Source organism: Schistocerca gregaria, chromosome 2 (assembly GCF_023897955.1).
Source record: "Schistocerca gregaria isolate iqSchGreg1 chromosome 2, iqSchGreg1.2, whole genome shotgun sequence".
Taxonomy (NCBI): Eukaryota; Metazoa; Arthropoda; class Insecta; order Orthoptera; family Acrididae; genus Schistocerca; species Schistocerca gregaria.
In genome coordinates this window covers 880260452-880273769 of record NC_064921.1, presented here as the reverse complement: position 1 = coordinate 880273769, position 13318 = coordinate 880260452, and positions in this window count along the sequence as shown.

The window sequence follows — 13318 nt, the reverse complement described above, 5'->3', positions numbered from 1 at the left end:
ATATATATATATTATGACTTTTGAACACTATTAAGGTAAATACATTCTTTGTTCTCTATCAAAATCTTTCATTTGCTAACTATGCCTATCAGTAGTTAGTGACTTCAGTAGTTAGAATCTTTTATTTAGCTGGCAGCACTGGCGCTCGCTGTATTGCACTAGTTCGAGTAATGAAGGTTCTTTATGAGGTAAGTGATTCATGAAAGGTATAGGTTATTCTTAGTCAGGGCCATTCTTTTGTAGGGATTATTAAAAGTCAGGTTGCGTTGCGCTAAAAAATATTATGTGTCAGTTTAAGCACAGTCACTTATAATTTTTATAAGGGGACGTTTCACAGTCTTCACAGGGGATATCTGGATTTGAGTCTTTTAAATACAGTAAGGTCCTGGTGGATTGCCAAGGCTGTATTACTGGAGATCTTTTTAAACTCTCTTATCAGTATGTTGCATCATCGTATTTGAGGCGGTTCGATGTTACTGATGACTGGTAGCTAGTAGAGTGGGGTAGTTTTAATAGTTCCAGCAATTATTAGCATCGTCTGATTTAGCACCACGTGTACTTTTCCCACGTGTGGCCTGTTTAGCTACACCGATGCGCAGTTCAAAAATGGTTCAGATGGCTCTGAGCACTATGAGACTTTACTTCTGAGGTCATCAGTCCCCTAGAACTTGGAACTACTTAAACCTAACTAACCTAAGGACATCACACACAGCTATGCCTGAGACAGGATTCGAACCTGCGACCGTAGTGGTCGCGCGGTTCCAGACTGTAGCGCCTGAAACCGCTCGGCCACCCAGGCCGGCCGATGCGCAGTATTCAGCTGTTGAGTAGACCAAGCTTAGAGCGGTGGTACGGAGTGTCTCTGCATCTGCTCCCCAGGTCGTTCCCTCTAATTTGTGGAGTATATAGTTTCCGGATTCCAGTTTTGTGGCCAGATTTGATAGGTGTTTATTTTTATAAGAGAAAGTGAGATCCAATGTTACGCCCAGATATTTTACATGGGAATTGTAATAAAGTAGCGCATTACCATTCAGAGATATCTGTTGAGGTGTTCCAGCCAGCCTATTATTTAGGTGGAAGCAATGAGGTTTCCGTTTTAAGTGCGCTTGGGATTAGTCGTCATTTCCTGAACTATTCAGCCATCAATTCGAGATCTTGGGTGAGAGTCTGTTCAAGAGCACTCATATTAGTATGTTGGCATGCAGCGTAAATAAATGTCATCAGCGTAAATAAATTTTCTGGATGCGGTAGTTGGTAGGTCGGCTACATAGAGACTGAACAGCAGAGGCGCAAGCACTGATCCTTGGGGGAGACCATTACTTAGAAGTTTTCGTTTGCTGAAAGAGCCGCCCATTGAGATTTGCAAGACTCTATTTGACAACATGTCCTCTAAAAGAGACATCATCGTTTTACATCTAGTAGCTTTTAGGAACTTATACGTTAGACCCTCTCTCCAGACAGTATCAGTTTTCATGCGTTGTTCATACCCCACTCCATGAGCATTGTTAGTGCGAGGACCTGTTCCTCGCAGTTTCGATTGGGTCTGAAGCCGGCTTGGTCGATAGACAAAGATTTCAGTATGATTGCAATTTATAAAGAATGTTTTGTGAGTAGAATAAAATTTCCCATGGTAAACTTGACTGCTTTTTCGACTTTATTTTACCAGCTAACTAAAAATAGGAAAGCCTTGAACCCCTTTCACTAAATTTAGTTAGTATTAAGATTCGTTTACAGGGAGTGTAGTGGAGCTGACGCTGAGATCATTAAGTAATTGGTTATATCATCGCTAGTCTCACTGAACTCTTCTGAATTCTACATGTCATGTGTGGTCTGGCGTCTCCTTACCAGCAACAGGTCCCATGTTCAAACTAGTCAATTCCCTAAAAAACACGCTCAGAGCGTCGTTGCGCGAAAGTGGTAGGGAGACACGATACAGAACAAACAGACACCACCATGAATGTTAGAACCATTCAAATTGTAATGTTGTTTTACCAAGGATGGCCAGTTAGATGTAAGAGAGCTCGTGAAGCCCTATTGTTGCCATTTGAAATAAGTTGTAACACTGTACTTCCTTCTAAGACAAAACAGTCAAAAGATATAGCGATTTATTTCACATATTTCAATACTGGCAAACTCACTCATCAATACTTATAGGTAATTTCCGGTAACCTAGAATCATGAAATTGGACAAGAAGCATTGTTTCACAATTGAAGTCAGGGAAAAATCTGAATCTTGTTAATTAACAATTATATAACATAAAAACTATGTTTTATGTCATTTTTTGTTCGTCTGCCTGTCCGTCTGTTAAGACCCCTTATCTCTGAGGAACGGTTAGACGTATCAAGATGAGATTTATGTCACATATTAAGGTCTACTTTATGTATTATCATCGGCTAACTTCCGTCTCGGCATGTTCCAGCTGTTTCTTTCGGTCCAACAGGAAACCAGTATCTGTGTCACATTGTAAACTATCGATGCTTTTTTCATACAATTCTGTTCTCTTCCTCCCATCTCATTTACTAATCTTACCCTATTATTTTTTGCTCTTCCTTAGACCAGTCAAATTCTACTCTGCATTTGTCCTTCTGTAGCGCTGTGATACATATCTGTTAGATGTCACACTACTCACGTTCGACAAAACGTAAATTGCTTAATCTTAATAAAACTGTAGTAGAGACCCTCTACCCACTCCTGAGAAGAAAAAAGGCCTTAACAGTTGGATAGATAGACAGACAGACAGTAGGATAACAAATGTATGGTATAACGAAACCTTGAGGTTGTGCTGCTGTTGTGGTCTTCAGTCCGAAGATGGTTTAATGCAGTTCTCCATGCTACTCTATCTTGTGCGAGCCCATTCATCTCCGAATAACTACCACAACCTACATCTTTCTGAATCTGCTTACTGTATTCATCTCTTGGTCCCCTTCTATGATTTTTATCACATCCCTCCGCCTCCCCCCCCCCCCCCCTGCCGGCCGTGGTGGCCGAGCGGTTCTAGGCGCTACAGTCTGGAACGCGCGACCGCTACGGTCGCAGGTTCGAATCCTGCCTCGGGCATGGATGTGTGTGATTTCCTTAGGTTAGTTAGGTTTAAGTAATTCTAATTTCTAGGGGACTGATGACCTCAGAAGTTAAGTCCCATAGTGCTCAGAGCCATTTGAACCTCTCCCCCCCTCACACACACACACACACACACACACACACACACACACACACACACACAACCACACTTCCCTCCAGTACTAAACTGGTGATTTCCTGGTGTCTCAGAATGCGTGCCATCAACCGATCCCTTCTTTTGATCAAGTTTTGCCACAAATTCCTTGTCTGTCCAATTCCATTCAGTACCTCCTCATTAGTTACGTGATCGACCCATCAAATCTTAAGATTTATTCTGTAGTATCACATCTCGAAAGCTTCTGTTCGTTTCTTGTCTAACCTGTTTATCGTCCGGCTGAGGTACTGAACCCTAAAAGGGTTGTTTGTTCTCCTCGCTTTGGCGGTCGAGACAAGAATAATGTTCTCCCTACTCCAAAGTCAGTAATTAAAAGGCTGTAGTGGTCTACCACTTTCAAGAAATATTGCGAGATGGGACCACTGGACTGGAATTGGTTCACCACTAACAGTTCGATTCGCCATTTCAACTGGATACTGAAAACTTTCGCTGATAATCACCACCGCAACAAAACAGGAATACAGTTCAAATTCAGTAGGGAGTCACACAAAAACACCAGTCTCTAATTTGTACAGAAACGAGTGAAGTTTACTGGTGTCAATCAGCCAGTCACTTTTATCCAACACCGTCCCCAGCTAGGAAATGGCCCCACACGATTATGGTCTTATGGAGATTTCTACAAATAAAGAACATTTGTTAAATAGCCATCGCTATTAAATGATTGCATTAAGCCAATGTCCATTGTTCACCGTGGTCATCGTTAAGTAACGTGAGACTACTTAAGTTCACTGATATTCTCATACATAAAAATGGAAACTAGAGGACTTCATAGATATACACTCCTGGAAATGGAAAAAAGAACACATTGACGCCGGTGTGTCAGACCCACCATACTTGCTCCGGACACTGCGAGAGGGCTGTACAAGCAATGATCACACGCACGGCACAGCAGACACACAAGGAACCGCGGTGTTGGCCGTCGAATGGCGCTAGCTGCGCAGCATTTGTGCACCGCCGCCGTCAGTGTCAGACAGTTTGCCGTGGCGTACGGAGCTCCATCGCACTCTTTAACACTGGTAGCATGCCGCGACAGCGTGGACGTGAACCGTATGTGCAGTTGACGGACTTTGAGCGAGGGCGTGTAGTGGGCATGCGGGAGGCCGGGTGGACGTACCACCGAATTGCTCAACACGTGGGGCATGAGGTCTCCACAGTACATTGATGTTGTCGCCAGTGGTCGGCGGAATGTGCACGTGCCCGTCGACCTGGGACCGGACCGCAGCGACGCACGGATGCACGCCAAGACCGTAGGATCCTACGCAGTGCCGTAGGGGACCGCACCGCCACTTCCCAGCAAATTAGGAACACTGTTGCTCCTGGGGTATCGGCGAGGACCATTAGCAACCGTCTCCATGAAGCTGGGCTACGGTCCCGCACACCGTTAGGCCGTCTTCCGCTCACGCCCCAACATCGTGCAGCCCGCCTCCAGTGGTGTCGCGACAGGCGTGAATGGAGGGACGAATGGAGACGTGTCGTCTTCAGCGATGAGAATCGCTTCTGCCTTGGTGCCAATGATGGTCGTATGCGTGTTTGGCGCCGTGCAGATGAGCGCCACAATCAGGACTGCATACGACCGAGGCACACAGGGCCAACACCCAGCATCATGGTGTGGGGAGCGATCTCCTACACTGGCCGTACACCTCTGGTGATCGTCGAGGGGACACTGAATAGTGCACGGTACATCCAAACCGTCATCGAACCCATCATTCTACCATTCCTAGACCGGCAAGGGAACTTGCTGTTCCAACAGGACAATGCACGTCCACATGTATCCCGTGCCACCCAACGTGCTCTAGAAGGTGTAAGTCAACTACCCTGGCCAGCAAGATCTCCGGATCTGTCCCCCATTGAGCATGTTTTGGGACTGGATGAAGCGTCGTCTCACGCGGTCTGCACGTCCAGCACGAACGCTGGTCCAACTGAGGCGCCAGGTGGAAATGGCATGGCAAGCCGTTCTACAGGACTACATCCAGCATCTCTACGATGGTCTCCATGGGAGAATAGCAGCCTGCATTGCTGCGAAAGGTGGATATACACTGTACTAGTGCCGACATTGTGCATGCTCTGTTGTCTGTGTCTATGTGCCTGTGGTTCTGTCAGTGTGATCATGTGATGTATCTGACCCCAGGAATGTGTCAATAAAGTTTCCCCTTCCTGGGACAATGAATTCACGGTGTTCTTATTTCAATTTCCAGGAGTGTAGGTTCACACCGCAGTAAAGAAATAATGAGTGATGGAGAGCAAAAAACATTCGATCGCTCAGTTATCAAACAATCTGCCCCTAACTTATTCCACACAAAGAGAAAATTAAACCCTTAATTAAACAAAATGGCAGGAATGAAAGGTTATCGTTTCTAGGTAAATTATACATTCCCTTGGACGTAATATCATTATTAAAAACTTACTTCTCGTTCAGACAACGACCAGAAGAAGAAGAGTGACGAATGTATTAAAAAAAAAGTCAGGAACCCAAAAGTTTCTTCGACCACAGTCATACAACCCGGAAGACTTGTTAGCAACTATGATATCCGGCCGTGAAATACTTCATTGTAGGGACAATTCAGACTGGTAAGCCGTCGGCACACGGGCGAGGCAGCAAACGTTGTCATGTACGCAGACGGGCTATCCAACGTTACGAGAAACAGCACCGTCGACACACAGGCAAGAGCCGGTTAACGTGATTTTGCGATTTCAGCGCTCTCCAGTGGCAGTTGTCGGCTTTTGTTGGCTCCCAAACCTTACAGTTTGTTCCCAGATCTATTAAAACGCACATTTTCTCCCTTGTTCATATGCTGGTCGTGTTGTTCTGTTTGTGGTATACATTAATAAGAACTTCAATATCTGTGAATATGTAATAAGACAAAAAGGAAAGATACATATCCATGTAGTAAGGACTTGAGCTTGTAAAAGTTCACCAAATTGAACGAACCCACGCCTGACAGAGAAAGCACTTATACGAGTATTTACATAATATCAGTTATTACAGAAATTATTTCTATTAATTTCGTAAAAACGTCCTACAAACTTTCGAAAATATGAAGGTAAAAAGAAAAACAATGAGATACGACAGGACTGGACCCCAGTACCGACCTAACCTCTATTCCATTATTTAGTACTTCTACCCATCACGCTAGATGTAGCTTTGTTGTCATGGACATATTTTATCTTGCTGTCTTCTACATAGGCTTTAATCGCCTAAATGTTATTAATTTACATGTAATTGTAACAAATCCTAATAAGAATGAAACGTCTTTCATCAATCTTCAATGTGCCTTTGCTTTAAAACGGCTTATTCAGATACCACAAGAGTTACAACGCCATAATAACTAAATACGAAAATTCCTTAACCGCCAATATGACGTTTCCTGTCGTTTTATTACAGCATAAGGTATCCATTAGCGATTCATTTTCGACACATTTTATGTGCTAGTACTTAGAAGCAGCATGCATTCGTGAGGTGTAAGGTATAACATAAAACCCACGGAATCTGGGCTTTTACTGAACACAACAAGCTCAATATGACGTGTTGCTTCCTGCGGGCCTCAAGCTTTTTTTCTTGTGACGTAGGGAGCGTTCTTGCTTCCTACTGGTTCTGCTTTAAGCAATACGTTGGCGAAATATCGCAGAACTTATTTTGAGTTTCACGTGACGAAATGGCTCCTCAACGTGAAATAGCAGGAAGTGACGTCATAAAACTTCTTGACAGCCGCATCAATGTTAGCTAACTCGTGCCATATGCAACGGCCGTACTAAGATAAACGAAAACAAGAAGATATTGTCTTTGGCATATAATAAATAAGACAAATGCTTGATGGAGACAATGTTCTAAAGAACGAGTATAACGTGACGAAATGGCAAGAAGCGACATCACAAAATTCGTACAGGTCAATGCGAACGTTAGCTAAGGTGTTCTGTGTGAGGACTACTTAGGAGTGAGTGCGTCACTTCTGGCTGCAGTTGCGACTGGCTCTTGGTGTGGCGCCACGGAAGCTCCGAGAAACATTTCAAAATGTGTAAGTATATAAATAAGCTAAAATATTCACATTTAATGAAGATTGGTGTCTTAAGCATGGCTGCAGCAGGAACTGTGCAAATGTAACATGTCGAAATAAGATGCTTTATTTCCATACCGTTTCTATGTAATATTTCGTATAAAGTTAGACTACTTCTTTCTAAGAAATACAGGTGCAACGTGTCTTTTTCAGCTAATAACAACTTGAGGCGAAAGTTGATACACAACTTAGAACGTAAAGAAGATCCATTTTCACAATCGGGGGTTTATAAGACCAAATGTAATGAATGCTCACGTTTTTATACAGGTCGGAAGGGGAGGGCAATTGAAGGGCTTATTTCAATAGTGGTACTAGTCCGTTACCTCCACTTTTCTGCCTATAATTCTTCTGAAATTAATGATCCAAACAAACAGAAAGGTAGGTTCATCTCTAGCAACAAGCCACATGCTTGAATATGTCTGGTATCTCAAGTGCAGATTTTTCAGCGCTCATTTAACTTTGGGACTCTGTATCTCACAATGAACAAAAATGGGCTTGTACCACTATTGAAATAAGCTCTTCAATTAAAACTAGGCACAAGGAATATTTACTGGGCTAAGGGGGTATTAATATTCATGTGCTCAATAAGTATCATGTCTGGGGAGTTCGGTGGCCAGCGGAAGTGTTTAAACTCAGAAGAGTGTTCCTGAGGCCACTCTGCAGTAATTCTGAACGTATGGGATGTCGCATTGTCCTTCTGAAATTGCCCAAGACCATCGGAATGGACAATGGACATGAATGGATGCAGGTGATTAGACAGGGTACTTACGTACATGTTACCTGATCTAGACGTATCAGGGGTCCCATATCAATCCAACTGCACACGCTCCAGACCATTATAGAGCTTCCACCAGCGTGAAAAGTCCCTTGCTGATATGTAGGGTCCATGGATTCTTAAGGCCGTCTCCATACCCGTACACATCCATCCGTTCGATACAATGTGAAACGAGACTCGTCCGACCACACAACATGTTTCCAGTCATCAACAGTCCAATTTCGGTGTTGACGGTCCCAGGCGACGCGTAAAGCTTTGTGTCGTGCAGTCATCAAGGGTACACGAGTGGCCCTGAGGCTCAAAAAATCCATATTTATGATGTTTCGTTAAGTGGATCGCACGCTCACCCTTGCTGATGGCCCAGCATCGAAATCTGCAGCAATTTGCGGAAGGGTTGCACTTCTGTCGCTTTAAACGATTATCTTCAGTCGTCTTTGGTCCCGTTTTTGCAGGACCTTTCTCCGGTCGCAGCGATGTCGGAGATTTGATATTTTCCCGGATTCCTGATATTCACGGTATGCTCGTGAAATGGGAGTACGGGAAGATCCCCACTTCAACGCTGCCTCGGAGATGCTGTGTCCCCTTGCTCCTGCGCCGACTGAAACGCCACGTTCCATCTCACTTAAATCTTCATAACCTGCCATTGTAGCAGCAGTAACCGATCTAGCAATTACGCCAGACACTTGTCCTATATAGGCGTTGTCGACAGTAGCGCCGTATTCTGCCTGTTTACATATCTCTGTATTTGAATTCGGATGCTTTTACCAGTTTCTTTGGCGCTGCAGTGGTATTTTTAATTGCATGTCGCGATAACCTGCACTGTATGTATGACGTGTTTTATAAAATTCTAACTTTTTGAACTTTGCATTTCGCTGTATATAGTTATTTCTAGGAATTAAGACTTCTGAAGAAGGTCCGTTTATATAGGTTGAAACCTAGGTCAAGAGCTTTTCGCTACTAGTCACTGTTTTTATTGCATACATTACTGGTGCCTTGTTCGAACACAGATTTAGCTCCAGACATGCAGCTGAGGTCTTTGCGCAGCGGTAGGCGTCGGTGGTGATCCTTAACCAAGCAGACTCCTCGGCGCCCGTGGAAGATCGCTTGCGACCTTGGCCACACGTTCCTCCAATGCCGTCCTAGCGCTGCCACAGTACATACAGCGGGGGACGTACGTCTGCTCTTCCCAGGTACGGGCATCTCGGCGGTGGCGGTGGCGGAACCGGTCTCTACGGGCCGCCTCCAGACCTTGGGACGCCCTTAGCAGGCAGTGAGTCAGTTGTCGTGTTGCCTCATGGCATTCCAGCGTGCCTCCGCTCACAGTCCAGGGCGGCGTATTAGGCAATACTGCAGAAGAAATCTGCACCGGATTCTCTGCTCTCAGAGGAGCGGATCCAGTGTTTGGCTGGGGGAGGGGGGATGGCATCACAGTTCGTTACCGTCATTCCAAAAGCCTTCACCCGTGGCCCTTCGTACCAGTTCCCAGCCAAATATAGCATGCCGTCGCCCCCATGTTCAGCGTACCACACCTGGCTAATAACACACTTAACTATTACAGCTACAAACAAAAGGAACCAAACAGAGGACAATGAAACAAACAAATAATCCCAATAAAAGTAGGTCCGGAAGACAATAGTTTCCCGTATACGACGTGTCCACAAGTCCGCTAACCACAGTACGGTGTGTGACGATGAGTACCCTGAATCACAACTAGTCATTTCCTTTCCTGTTAGGCTCGGAAATAGAGCTAGGGAAAACCTACTGTCTACATTCCTCCGTATGGACTCTAGTTTCTCGTATTTTGTTTTCGTGATCCTTACGCGAAATTTATGTTGACAGCGGAAGAATCGATCTGCAGTCAGCTTCAGATTCCAGCTTCTCAATAGTGTTTCTCGAAAAGAACGTCCGTTTCCCTCCAGGGATTTCCATTTTAATTACCGAAGCATCTTCGTAACACTTGGGTGTTGTTCGGACCTACCGATAACAAATGTAGCATTCTGCCTCTGAATTGCTTCGATGTCTTCCTTTTATTCGATCTGGTACGGATCCCATCACTCAAGCAGTACACAAGTATATGTCGTAATAGAGTCCTATATGCCGTCTCCTTTACACATGAACCATGCTGTTTAAGTGTGTGTGAAATCTTATGGAACTTAATTGCTAAGGTCATCTGTCTCTAAGCTTACACACAACTTAACCTAAATTATCCTAAGAACAAACGCACACACCCATGCCCCAGGGAGGACTCGAATCTCCGCCGGGACCGGCCGCATAGTTCATGACTGCAGCGCCCTAGACTACTGTGCTAATCCCGCGCTGCGATGAACCATACTTTCCCAAAATTCTCCCAAGAAACCGAAGTCGACTATTCGTCTCCCGTATCACCGCTCACACGTTCGTCTACCTTATATCGCTTTTGCAACGTTACGACCAGACATGTTTAAACGAAGCGACTGTGTGAGACAGGACACTCTTAATGCTGTATACCAATATTACAGGTTTGTTTCCTATTCATGTGCATTAGCTTACATTTTTCTACATTTAGAGCTATCTGTCATTCATTACACGAACTAGAAATTTTGTCTAAGTCATCTTGTATCGCCCTACAGTGGCTCAACTTCGATACTTCCCCGTATACCACAACAGCAACAGCAAACACCCGCACATTGCTGCCCACCCTGTCCGCCAGACCATTTACGTATACGGAAAATAATATCAGTCCTATCACTTTTCCCTGGGGCACTCCTGGCGATTCCCTTGTCTCTGATGAACATTCGCCGTCGAGGACAACGTACTGCGTTCTATTGCTGACGAAGTCTTCGAACTACTCACATATCTGAGAACCTATTCCATACGCTCGTACCTTCCCTAAAAGTCCGCAGAGGGCCACCGTGTTAAATGCTTTTTGGAACTATAGAAATATCGAATCTGCCTGCAACCCTTCGTCAATAGTTCGCAGTATATAATGTGAGAAAGGGACCAGCTGAGTTTCGCACGAGAAATGCTTTCTAAAACTATGCTGATTCGTGGACAAAAGCTTCTCGACCTCAAGAAAATCTATTCATACTGAGAACATGTTCAAGCATTCTGCAGCAAACCGATGTTAGGGATGTTGGTCTGTAAGTCTGCCGTTCTCTCTGGTCCGGGAGATTCACTATGAATGCAAGCTAAGTAAGGGGCCAGTGCTGTGGAGTAATACTTGTGAAACCGAACAGGGGTCCCATCCGGACACAGCGGCGTATTTATTTTCAGCTCTTCCTCTACGCCTCGGATGAGGCCATAAGGGAGCCTGTTCGATGGTCAAGCGACGGTATGTTTGTACTATTCTCCCCCGTGAATGACTTCTTAGATACGAAACCGGAAGCTTTCGTTTCGGTATCTTCAATTGCCATACCAGACTGAACAACCAGTGATTGGGTGGAAGCCTTTTAGGCAGCTCTCCATACTACTCTATCCTGTGCAAGTCTCTCCATCTCTGCATAAGTACTGCTTGAACCAACTTTCTGTAATCATGACATGGTACACCTTCTACAGTTTGGCCGGCCGGTGTGGCCGAGCGGTTCTAGGCGCTTCAGTCTGGAACCGCGCGACCGCTACGGTCACAGGTTCGAATCCTGCCTCGGGCATGGATGTGTGTGACGTCCTTAGGTTAGTTAGGTTTAAGTAGTTCTAGGTTCTAGGGGACTGATGACTTCAGATGTTAAGTCCCATAGTGCTCAGAGCCATTTGAACCTTTTTTTTCTACGGTTTGTATCGCATGACAGTTCCTTCTAGCACTATCTGGTTTCTGCACAATTTGTAAACATCCTTTCGTTTCCTTGTAAAGTGGCTATAATTTCGCACCTTAAAAGCACTCATCTACATACTTTGACCTGATTTACAACTGGAATTATGTATCATTTGAGGCCCGGAGTCCAACTGACGTAGTACACAGTGGTGCCACATCGTATATATGAATATTTAAAGAAGTCTGACATTGTCACGTAAACCTTGTAAATAGTTGTTAACGCTTATTGCTTGAAAGGTGATGGAGTGTCTTTATTATCAAAACGGCATAATGAATGATTGCCTACAGTAGTAGAGGTTGAACGCCAGTGGAAATGAAACTGCAGGCGTAATTCTAGTCCTGGGTGGAAAAGCCTGCACAGGTGTGTTGGTCCTGCTTCACACAGGAAGTAGCCAAGACGGACGATCGGGGCATCTGAGCGCTGGAGCACAATACAGCGGCGGCCGATCGGTTTTGTAGCGGTGCCGGAAGGATAACCGGATAATACTTCGGAAACTGAAAATCTTGGACTCAACAGAGAGGAACGAAGAAGCGTTACCTCGGAAATCACGCAGGCTGGGTTATTTCCGAGGATTTTTACTCTGAGAAGCGTACCATTGAACGTATTCCTAAATAATGGGATTAGGTATTTCCTCGCAAACTTTCCGCGCTGGACGACAAAAGACTAAATATGGTTGGCCGGCGTTCGGAGGAGTCTGTGGACGGGGAGAATATTCTGTGGTTTCGAGAATATGATTCGCCCTATGCAGTTACGAGGGAGTGGAGCTGGCTTTGCTGGGACGCTTTGCGGTGGAGAGAAAGAGGTCTTCCGTTTTGAGTGCCCGTGTTTGACGGTCGCTTAGTACCAGCTTTTGTTGGTACAGACGGACTTGCTGTCTTTGCTCTCAGTAGATTTTATAGATAGAACGGTTAGGCACTGTACTGTTGCGAACTTATACGATCGTGGACTTCGCCTCCAGGTAGGGAGTCGTCGTTGAGTACGCAGTGTTCAGTGATTGAGAGCACTTCTTCTGTCTATACTCACGTAGAGACGTTATCTGAAATCTGTCCTTGTGGCTGGGAGTTAGCGTTTCTTGTCTATAGAACACAGAGAGGAGAAGACAGTTTTGTATTTTACTAGTCAGAGGACCACCTTCTGCCGTCCTAGTGTTTGAAAGAGTTTATTTTGTGACTGGAGTTCTGTAGTTGCAGACGTTCTAACAATACCACCACTTGCAAAGTAGATTAGAAATCAGATTAATAATGTTTCTCACGCAGCATATGTTCGCTTTACCGGGCAACAACAAAGCTATTGACTGTGGATGGTATCGTCAGAAGAGAAATAAGGAGATCACTGTAAATAAGTCACTAATTTGGCACTTATCTTGAATGGATTCCCACGTAGATTTCGTCGAAGTCGTTATGGCTCATCTTGTTGATTCTAGGGTGATTCCACTTTGGCTGCTAGAAGGTCCGGATCTGTATTTTA